The 11111-nt window shown below is 37.9% G+C and overlaps 1 protein-coding gene across 3 annotated transcripts in view; it reads right to left on the bottom strand.

Annotated features, from left to right (window-relative positions):
- Window positions 1-10707, bottom strand: part of FAM172A (family with sequence similarity 172 member A) — a 480941-nt gene extending 470234 nt beyond the window's left edge. The window contains exon 1 of one of the 3 annotated variants that reach the window (XM_025388508.1): window positions 10547-10707. The gene's annotated coding sequence lies outside the window, so the exon portion shown is untranslated. The remainder of the gene's footprint in view (window positions 1-10546) is intronic. The other 2 variants (XM_025388509.1, XM_025388510.1) reach the window with 2 other exon arrangements.
- Window positions 10708-11111: the final 404 nt, after the last annotated feature.

Below are 11111 nucleotides of genomic sequence, written 5' to 3' on the forward strand. Positions count from 1 at the left end.
AAAGCTAGAAGACAAGAAATAACAAAAATTAGAGCTGAACTGAAGGAACTCAAAACACAAAAAACCATTCAAAAGATCAACAAATTAAGGAGTTGATTTTTTGGAAAAAAAAAAAAAAAATAGGCCATTAGCTAGGCTAATTAAGAAGAAAAAAGAGAAGATCCAAATAAACACAATTAGCAATTACTAAGGGAATGTTACTACTGACCCCACAGAAACAAAAACAACCATCAGAAACTACTATTAACATCCCTCTACGCAAACAAACTAGAAAACCTAGGTATGATGGATATATTCCTGGACATATGCACTCTTCCGAGACTGAGCCAGAAAGACACAGATTCCCTGAACAGACCATTAACAAGCTCCAAAATTGAATCACTAATAAATAGCCTACCAACCAAAAAAAGCCCAGGACCTGATGGAGTCACAGCTAGATTCTACCAGATGTACAAGGAAAAGCTGGTACCATTCCTACAGAAACTATTCCAAAAAACTGAGGAGGATGGACTTCTCCCCAACTCACTCTATGGGGCCAGCATCACCTTGATCTAAAATCTGACAGCGAAACAACAAAAAAAGAAAACTTCAGGCCAATATCTTTGATGAACACTGGTGCAAAAACCCTCAACAAAATACGTGCAAACCAAATCCAATAGCACATCAAAAAGCTAATCCACCATGATCAAGGAGGCTTCATCCCCAGGATGCAAGGCTGGTTCAACATACGAAAATCAATAAATGTGATTCATCACGTAAACAGAACTAAAGACAAAAGCCATATTGTTATTTCAACAGGCTTTTGATAAAATTCAACATCCCATCACGTTAAAAATTCTCAATAAGCTAGGTATTGAAGGAACATACCTCAAAATAATGAGACACATCTATGAGAAACCCACAGTCAACATTACATGGAATGGGCAAAAGCTGGAAGTATTCCCCCGAAAAACCGCACAAGATAAGGATGCCCTCTCTCACCACATCTATTCAACTTAGTATTGGAAGTCCTAGCCAGAGCAATCAGATGAAAGGAAGAAATAAAGGGCATCCAAATAGGAAGAAAGTCAAACTACCTGTTTGCAGATGACATGATTCTATATTGAGAAAACCCCATAGTATGAGTCCAAAAGCTCCTTCGGCTGATAACTTCAGGAAAGTTTCAGGATACAAAATCAATGAACAAAAATCAGTAGCATTCCTGTATACCAACAACAACCAAACTGAGAGCCAATTCAGAATGGCCATCCCATTCAAAACTGCCACACACACACACAAATATCTAGGAATACAGCTAATAAGGGAGGTGAAAGATCTCTACAATGAGAATTACAAAACACTGCTGAAAGAAATCAGAGATGACACACAAATAAATGGAAAAACATCCCATGCTGGTGGAAAGGAAGAATCAATATCATTAAAATGGCTACTGCCCAAAGCAATTTACAGATTCAATGCTATTCCTATCAAACTATCAAAGGCATTCTTCACAGAACTAGAAAAAATTATTTTAAAATTTTTATGGAACCAGAAAAGTAATTTTATGGCTCAAATAGCCAGCACAATACTAAGCAAAAAGAACAAAGCTGGAGTATCATGTTACCTGACTTCAAATCATACTACAAGGCTACAGGGATCAAAACAGTATAGTATGGGTACAAAAACAAGTATATAGACCAATAGAACAGAATAAAGAGCCCACAAATAAGGCCACACATCTATGACCATCTAATCTTTGACAAAGCTGACAAAAACAAGAAAAGGGGAAAAGACTCCCTATTCAAAAAATGGTGCTGAGATAAGTGGCAAGCCATATGCAGAAGTCTGAATCTGGCCCCCTTCCTTATACCATATACAAGAATAGACTCAAATGGATTAAAGACTTAAATGTAAAACCCAAAACTATAAAACCCCTGGAAAACAACCTAGGCAATACCATCCTGGACCTACGAACGGGCAAAGAATTCATGACAAAGACACCAAAAGCAATCACAACAAAAGCAAAAACTGACAAATGGAATCTAATTAAACTTAAGAGCTTCTGCACAGCAAAAGTAACTATCAACAGAGTAAACAGACAACCTACATAATGGGAAAAAAATCTGTCTTAGTCAGATGCATAGTTGGCAAAAATCAAGATTCAGGAGAAAGTCCAGCATCCACAAGGAACTTAAACAACATTGTAAGAGAAAAACAAACAACCCCATTAAAAAGTAAACAAAAGACATGAACAGATACTTCTTAAAAGACATACATGTACACAAAAAGCATATGAAAAAAAGCTCAATATCACTGATCATTAGAGAAATGCAAATCAAAACCAGAATGAGATACCATCTCACACCAGTCAGAATGGTTATTATTAAAAAGTCAAAAAATAACATATGCCAGCAAAGTTGTGGAGAAAAGGGAACCCTGATACATTGTCGGTGGGAGTGTAAATTAGTTCTACCATTGTGGAAAGCAGTATAGCTTTTCCTCAAAGAGCTAAAAGCAGGGCTACTATTTGATGCTGCAATACCGTCACTGGGTATACACTCAGAGGAAGAATATCTATTATAAGGACACAGGCACGTGAATGTTCACTGCAGTACTGTTCACAACAGTAAAAACATGGAATCAAACTAAATGCCCATCAATGACAGACTGGATAAAGAAAATGTGGTAGATACACACCATGGAATATTACGCAGCCATAAAAAAAAAATGAGATCACGTCTTCTGCGGGAACATGGATGAAGCTGGAGGCCATCATCCTTAGCAAACTAACACAGTAACTGAAAACCAAATACTGCATGTTCTCACTTATAAATGTGAGCTAAATTAGGAGAACTTATGAACATAAAGAAAGTAACAATAGACACTGGGGTCTACTTAAGAGAGGGAGGTGAGGAGGAGGGCAATGTGCAGAAAAGATGACTATTGGATACTGAGCTTAATACTTGGGTGATGTAATAATACATACAACAAACCCTATGACACATGTTATCTATGTAACCAACCTACACATGTATCCCCAAACCTAAAATATTTTTTTTTAAAAAAAGGAATAACCAGGAAAAAAAGAATACTAAAGCCCTCCCCATCACAGTATAATAATGAATAATTACAAAATGAAACTTTCCTCCTGAAAATTAGCTTTAACTATGTTATAGCATAGGAAATAATAAATATCAATAATTCCAAAGTAAAAAAAAAAGTCAGCGTGTTTTCCTACCTCCAAATGACTGCACCACCTGCCTAAGAATGGTTCTTAACTAGTCTGAAATTATAGACATAGAATTCAGAATGCGGATGGCAAGGAGAATCATCAAGATTCAGGAGAAAGTTGAAACCCAATCCAAGGAATCCAAGGAATCCAATAAAACAATACAAGAACTTAAAGATGAAATAGTCATTTTAAGAAGGAACCAAACTGATCTGATAGAGCTGAAAAACTCACTAAAAAAATTTCATAATACAATCAGAAGTGCTCAGAATAGACAAAACTGAGGAAAGAATCTCAAAGTTCAAAGACCAATTCTTCAAATGAACTCAATCAGACAAAAATAAAGGCAAACGAATAAAAAGAATGAACAAAAACCTCCTAAAAATATGGGATTACGTAAACAGACCAAACGTATGACACACTGGCATTCCTGAAAGACAGAGACAGAGAGAAAGCAACTTAGAAAACATAATTAAAAATTATGAAAATTTCCCTAACTTTTCTGGGGAGGTAGACATTCAAATTCAGGAACTGCAGAGAACCCCTGTAAGATGCTATTCAAGACAACCATCCTGAAGACAAATAGTCATCAGATTCTCCATGGTCAAAGTAAAAGAAAAAATCTTAAAGGGAGCTAAAAAGAAGGTAGAGGTCACCTACAAAGGGAACCCCATCAGGCTAACAGCTGACCTTTCAGCAGAAACCCTACAAGCCAGAAAAGACTGGGGACCTTTATTCAGCGTTCTTAAAGAAAGGAAATGCTAACCAAGAATTTCACATCCAGCCAAACTATGCTTCATTAAGTGAAAGACAAATAAAATCCTTTTCAGATAAGCAAATACTAAGGGAATTCACTACCACCAGACCTGCCTTATAAGAGGTCCTTATGGAAGCACTAAACATGAAAATGAAAGGCCATTACTGGCCACCACAAAAACACACTTAAGTATACAGACCATTGACACCATAAAGCAACTACACAATCAAATCTACATAACAAGCAGCTAACAGCATAACAGGATCAAATTTTCACATATCAATACTGACCCTGAATGTAAACGGACTAACTACACCACTTAAAAGGCACAGAGTGGCAATTTGAATAAAGAAACAAGACCTAACTATATACCATCTTCAAGAGACCCATATCACATACAATGATACGCACAGACTCAGAGTAAGGGATAGAGAAAAATCTATCAAGCAAACAGAAAACAAAAAAAGAGGCAGATTGCTCTTTTAATTTTGTAATTCAAAAAACAGACTTGAAAGCAACAATAATCAAAAAGGACTAAGAAGGGCATTAGATAATGATAAAAGGTTCAATTCAACATGAAAATTAACTATCCTAAATATACATGCATCCAACATTGGAGCACCCAGATTCATAAAATAAGTTCTTAGAGACCTACAAAGAGACTTAGATAACCACGCAATAATAGTGGAAGATTAATAGTGGAAGATCTCATCTTGACACCCACTGACAGTACTAGACAGATCATCGAGGCACAAAACTAACAAAGATATTTAGGACCTAAACTTGACACTTGACCAAACGGACCTAACAGACATCTACAGAACACTCCACTCAACTACAACAGAATATACATTCTTCTTATCTGCACATGACACATAATGTAATATTGACCACACACTCAGCCATAAAGGAATTCTCAACAGATTTAAAAAAAAACAAAAAACTGAAATTATACCACACTCTCAACCACAGTACAAGAACCGATCTCCAAAATCATATAATTATGTGGAAATTAAACAATCTGTTCCCTGAATGACTTTGGGTAAACAATGAAATTAAGACAGAATTCAAGATATTTTTTGAAACTAATGAAAACAAAGAAATGACATACCAGATTCTCTGAGACACAGCTAAAGCAGTCTTCAAAGGAAAGTTTATAGCAGTAAACACCTACATCAAGTAGTTAGAAAGATCTCAAATTAACAACCTAACATCACACCTAGAGCAACCAAAAAAAAAAAAAAAAACAAAAAAAAAAAAACAAAAGTAAACTAACCCCAAAGCTAGCAGAAGAAAAAACCAAAATCAGAGCTTAACTGAACAAAACTAAGACATGAAAAACTATACAAAAGGTCAATGAAACCAAAACGTGGTTCTCTGAAAGAATAAGACTGACAGACCACTAGCTAGACAAATAAAGAAAAAAGGAAAGAAGTCCAAATAAACACAATCAGAAATGCAAAGTGAAGATTACAACTGACCCCACAGAAATACAAAAAACCCTCGGAGACTATTATGGACACCTCTACCTACACAAACTAGAAAACTTAGAGAAAATGGATAAGTTCCTCAAAACATACAACCTCCCAAGATTGATCAGAAATAAATTGAAACCCTGAACAGACCAATAGTGAATTTCAAAATTGATTCAGTAATAAAAAGCCTACACCCAGAAGCAGCCCTGGAAAAGACATATTGACAGCCAAATTCTACCCAACATATAAAGAAGAGCGGATAACAACCCTACTAAACTATTCCAAAAACTGAGAAGAAAGGACTCCCCGTCAAATCATTCTATGGAGCCAGCATCATTCTAATACCATAACTTTGTAGAAACACAATGAAAAAAGAAAACTTTAGGCCAATATCCCTGATGAATATAGATGTAAGAATCCTCAACAAATACTAGCACACCAAAACCAGAAGCACATCAAAAACCTAATCTACCATGATCAAGATGGCTTTATTCCTGTTGTACAAGGTTGGGTCAATATATGTAAATCAGTAAACGTGATTCAACACATAAACAAAACTAAAAACAAAAACCACATGATCATCTCAATATATGCAGGAAAGGCATTCGATAAAATTTAACATCACTGCGTGTTAAAAATTCTCAACAAACTAGACACTGAAGGAACATACCTTAAATAAAAAGATCCATCTATGACAAACCCACAGCGAACATCATACTAAATAGGGAAAAGCTAGAGACATTTCCCTTGAAAACCGGAAAAAGGCAAGCATGCCCACTCTCACCACAACTATTCAACATAGCACTGGAAATTTCATCCAAAGCAATTAGGCAAGAGAAACAAATGAAAGGCATCCAAATTAAGAGGAAGTCATACTATCTCTGTTCACAGATGATAATGATTCTATACTTAGAAAACCCCACTCTCTCTACCCAATGGTTCCTAGATCTGATAAACAACTTCTACATAGTTTCAGGATACAAAATCGATGTCAAAAAATCAGTAGCATTTCAGCAATAACGTCCAAGCTGAGAGTCAAATCAAGAATGCAATCCCATTCACAATAGCCACAAAAGAAAGAAAATACCTAGGCATACAGCTCAACAGGGAGGTGAAAGATCTCTACAATGAGAATTACAAAACTTTGCTACAGAAATCAGAAACAACACAAATGGAAAGATATTCCTTACTCATGGAGAGGAAGAATTAACATTATTAAAATGGCCATGTTGCTCAAAGCAATTTACAGATTCAATGCTACTCCTATCAAGCTACCAATTACATTTTTCACAGAACTAGAAAAAATATCTAACATTCATATGGAACTGAAAAGCAGCCTGAATACCCAAACAATCCTAAGCAAAAAGAACAAAGCCAGAGGCATCACACTATCTGACTTCAAACTATACTACCAGGCTACAGTAACCAAAACAGCGTGGTACTGGGGGGGGGGGAAAAAAAAAAACAGACACATAAAACAACGGAACAGAATAGAGAACCCAGAAATAAAGCCACACACCTAAAACCATCTGATCTTTGACAAAGTCAAAAATAAGCAATGGGAAAAGGACTCCCTATTCAATACAGAGTGCTGGGATAACTGCCTAGCCATATGCAGAAGATTGAAACTGAACCCTTTCCTTTCACCATACACAAAAATCCATTCACGATGGATTAAAGACTTATATGTAAGGCCTAAAACTATAAACACTCTAAAAGAAAATCTAGGCAATACCATTCTGAACCTAGGCCCTGGCAAAGATTTCATATGAAGACTCCAAAAGCAACTGCAACAAAAACAAAAGTTGAAAAGAAAGACCTAATTAAACTAAAGAGCCTCTACACAACAAAAGAAAGTATCAACAGAGTAAACAGACAACCTACGGAATGGGAGAAAAAATTTGCAGACTATGCATCCTACAAAGGTCCCATAGCCAGGATCTGTAAGGAACTTAAACAAATTAACAAGCAAAAAAAACCCATAAAAAATGGGCAAAGGACATAAATAAACAATTCTCAAAACAAGATATACACATAGCCAGCAAGCATATGAAAAAATGCTCAACATCACTGAGTTTTAGAGGAATGCAAATCAAAACCAAAATAAGAACCATCTCACATCAGTTGGAATGGCTGTTATTAAAAAGTAAAAAAATAACAGCTGCTGATGAGGTTGTGGAGAAAAGTGAATGCTTTTACAGTGGTGAGGGGAATGTAAATTTCAGCCACTGTGGAAAGCAGTTTGGAGATTTCTCAAAGCTAAAACAGAAAGAACTGCCATTCAACTCAACAATCCCATTCCTGGGTACAAACCCAAAGGCATATAAATCATTCCAATAAAAAGACAACATGTACTCATATGGTCATCACAGCACTATTCAAAAAAGCAAAGATGTGGAATCAACCTACATACCCATCAACAATGGACTGAACAAAGAAAATGTGGCACGTATACACCATGGAACACCACACAGCCAGAAAAAAGAATAAAATCATGTCCTTTACAGCAACATGGATGGAGCTGGAGGCCATTATTCTATGTGAATCAATGCAGGAAAAAAAAACAAATACAAAATGTTCTCACTTACATGTGAGAGCTAAATATTAAGTACACATGGACAAAGGGAACAGTACACAATGGGGTCTACTTCAGGGTGGAGGTTGGGAAGAGGATGAGAATTGAAAAACTACCGATCTGGTCACTGCACATGTACCCCCTGAACTAAAATAAAAATAAAAGTTAGAAAGGAATAAAAGTTTAAAAATAAAATAAAATCTAGTTTCTTAGCAATTTCCAAGTAAAAAAATAAATAAATCTGATATGAAGAAATGGAAATATACAGTAATGCTTTACTTTGATGGTCTTGACAGTGTTATTTTCTCTGAAGCAAAAATTATCTCAATTATGTATATTACAAAAGAGATCATTTCCTCCAAATGGAGACAACAAACAATATTAGAGAAAGCAGTATAGCATTTTTGTCTCTAATTTCTCTGTAACTTAGCTGTGAAACCTTGAGTAAGTCAGTCATCTGCCATCTCATCTGTAGTAAATTAATCAATTTTAATTTGCCAAGGAGTTATAAAATTGTGATACAATTTTTCATTCATTAAACTAAAGAAATTGATTTAAATGAGATTTATAACTGAAATAGCTCAACGTAGCACCCCCAAGAGTATCTAATAAATTAGTGTACAAAACATTCAATAGTTTAAAAAAAAAAAAAAAAAAAGACGTTGTTACCTTGAACTTATGGGCAATTGGACATTCTAGATTTTTTAAAATGCCCTTCCTTCTTACCAGATTACACTTACAATTTTTTTTACAGTTTTGGACATTGTTAAATTACACACTCAAATTACTCAATTGAACTCATTATGAATAGAAATTATGTGGCACATGATCTGAACAACTTGGCTCACTGCAACCTCCACCTCCCTGGTTCAAGCAATTCTCCTGCCTCAGCCTCCAGAGTAGCTGGGAATACAGGTGCACGCCACCACACCCGGCTAATTTTTTTGTATTTTAGTAGAGACAGGGTTCACCATGTTGCCCAGGCTGGTCTCGACCTCCAGAGCTCAGGCAATCCGCCAGCCTCGGTCTCCCAAAATGCTAGGATTACAGACGTGAGCCACTGCACCCAGTCTTTCTCTATAGCTCTTAATCACTACTCGTTATGTATTTACTTGTTAATTATACTTCTCCATTCATTAGAATGTAAGTTCCAGGAGCAGAAGGACTTTCTATTTTGTTCACGACTGTCTTCTCAGCACCTGAACACTATCCCGCACACTGAAGGTTGCCAGTAAATATCTGCTAAATGAATAAATAGGTGGATGCTCATGGTTTCCCTCTTGGCCTTGGTACTATTTATTCTACCATATGGAGCAGCCATAGCTGGAAAGCATCCAGAGCTTTTCAGTGTAGGGTTCACTGGTTAAGGGGAAGTAAGGCCTAGTTGAAAATTCTGAAAGAAGTCTGGTACCAGCACTGTCACTGAGGCCTTAATGAAGCAGATCCAAAAATACTCTCTTACTCAGCACCCTAACTTTTCAGTGTAGGGTTCACTGGTTAAGTGGAAGTAAGGCCTAGTTGAAAATTCTGAAAGAAGCCTGGTACCAGCAGATCCAAAAATACTCTCTTACTCAGTTTCTACATTCGCTAAATGTATACAGTGTAACTGTCCCTCGCATTGTAGGATAAAGAATACACCTTATCAATGCGATATTTGTTACGCAGTATACGGCATGCGTTAATACAAACGATGTCATGTACTGCATTAAAAAATCGCATTGATATTTTGATAAATATACAAGGCACTTGCAGACAAAAACCAGAGAATTTTTCCCTCTATTACAGACAAAAACCAGAGAATTTTTCCCTCTACAGCTTTTTTGAGGATTTGGGAGAAACGGACAAATGCAACATTGCATGTCATTAAATACAGCATATCCAAAACACAAATAACGAGTTTCTTGGCCCAACAGATACAGACCCTGGAGCACTAAAAGAATATGTTAAGCACCTGGATGAGGGAAAGAGAAGACTGCCTCCAAAACATACTTACTTTATTTCAAAGTCAAAAGTATTCAACACTTAATTCATACATTCATACTGCATCCCAGAGAAACGTCCCACCCGCGCCCATGCATGTTACAAGTTTTGAGAACATTTTATAACTGCACTTTAATCCGTCTGCAGCGAATGACTTCTGGTAAAGCGCTAGCAGTTAATAACACTTTTTGTAGGAAAAAAAAAATTAATACAAGAACCACAATACCTCCACTCCCAAGAAAGCGGAGGAGGGCCCATTACTCTGTCTCCAGGGACTCCCAGAATCCCGTACGCCCCGATATAAGGAAAGTCATCCAGGCAACACACGTGTCGCTCCCGCCTGGAGGCTGGAAATCGCACATGGGACCTGCCCATCAGCGGGGACCCAGATACAAGTCAGAGGTGTCCGCAGGGAATGCAGCGTGGTTCCTGACAGCTTCGGGCCCCAGGGCCAGCGACCCCCGCCTGAGCCCGACTCTGGCCAGCACCCTCCTCGGATTTCGACCCGGGCCTGCCCCCGGAGCTCACATCCCCGCAAACGGCAGTCCTACCTGAGCTCTGCCCCCAGCTACAGGGCTGAGGGGGCAGGCGGGAGGAGGCGTGGCCTTCCAGTTCGCCAGTCGAACTCCCTCGTGCGGTTGTTATGACTTTCCCTCTCGGGATCCGCGCCCCGACCAAGCTCGAGTTGCACTTCCGGGGTCTGCAGGAGACTGACACGTCATTACGCACGCGACGGCAGCGGCGGCGACAACCCGGAAATAGGCGGGGCGCGGGACCCAGGTAGGTTCCTGTGGTACTAAGTGGCATGGAGAAAGAGGCCCACGTGAATTAAGTAGTCCTCTTACGCACAGGCGGACTCTGCTCGCCCTTCTTTATGAAGTCTGCCTGGGTAGCGGTAGAGGACGAGTCCACCTTAAAGCCTCATTCTCCCCGCGGAATTTTAACCATTCTGAGGATGTCCTAACAGCCAATTCCCCATTCCCCCACTCACAGTGTGTCAGACTTTACCATGTCCATTCAATTCCAGAAAAACCGGGAGGTCTAGATTTGAAAGATTAAATTTACTTTTGAATTATAACATGTAAAATAGGAAGTTAATACTAGCATCCTAATGAC

Source organism: Theropithecus gelada, chromosome 6, assembly GCF_003255815.1.
Source record: "Theropithecus gelada isolate Dixy chromosome 6, Tgel_1.0, whole genome shotgun sequence".
NCBI classification, from domain to species: Eukaryota; Metazoa; Chordata; class Mammalia; order Primates; family Cercopithecidae; genus Theropithecus; species Theropithecus gelada.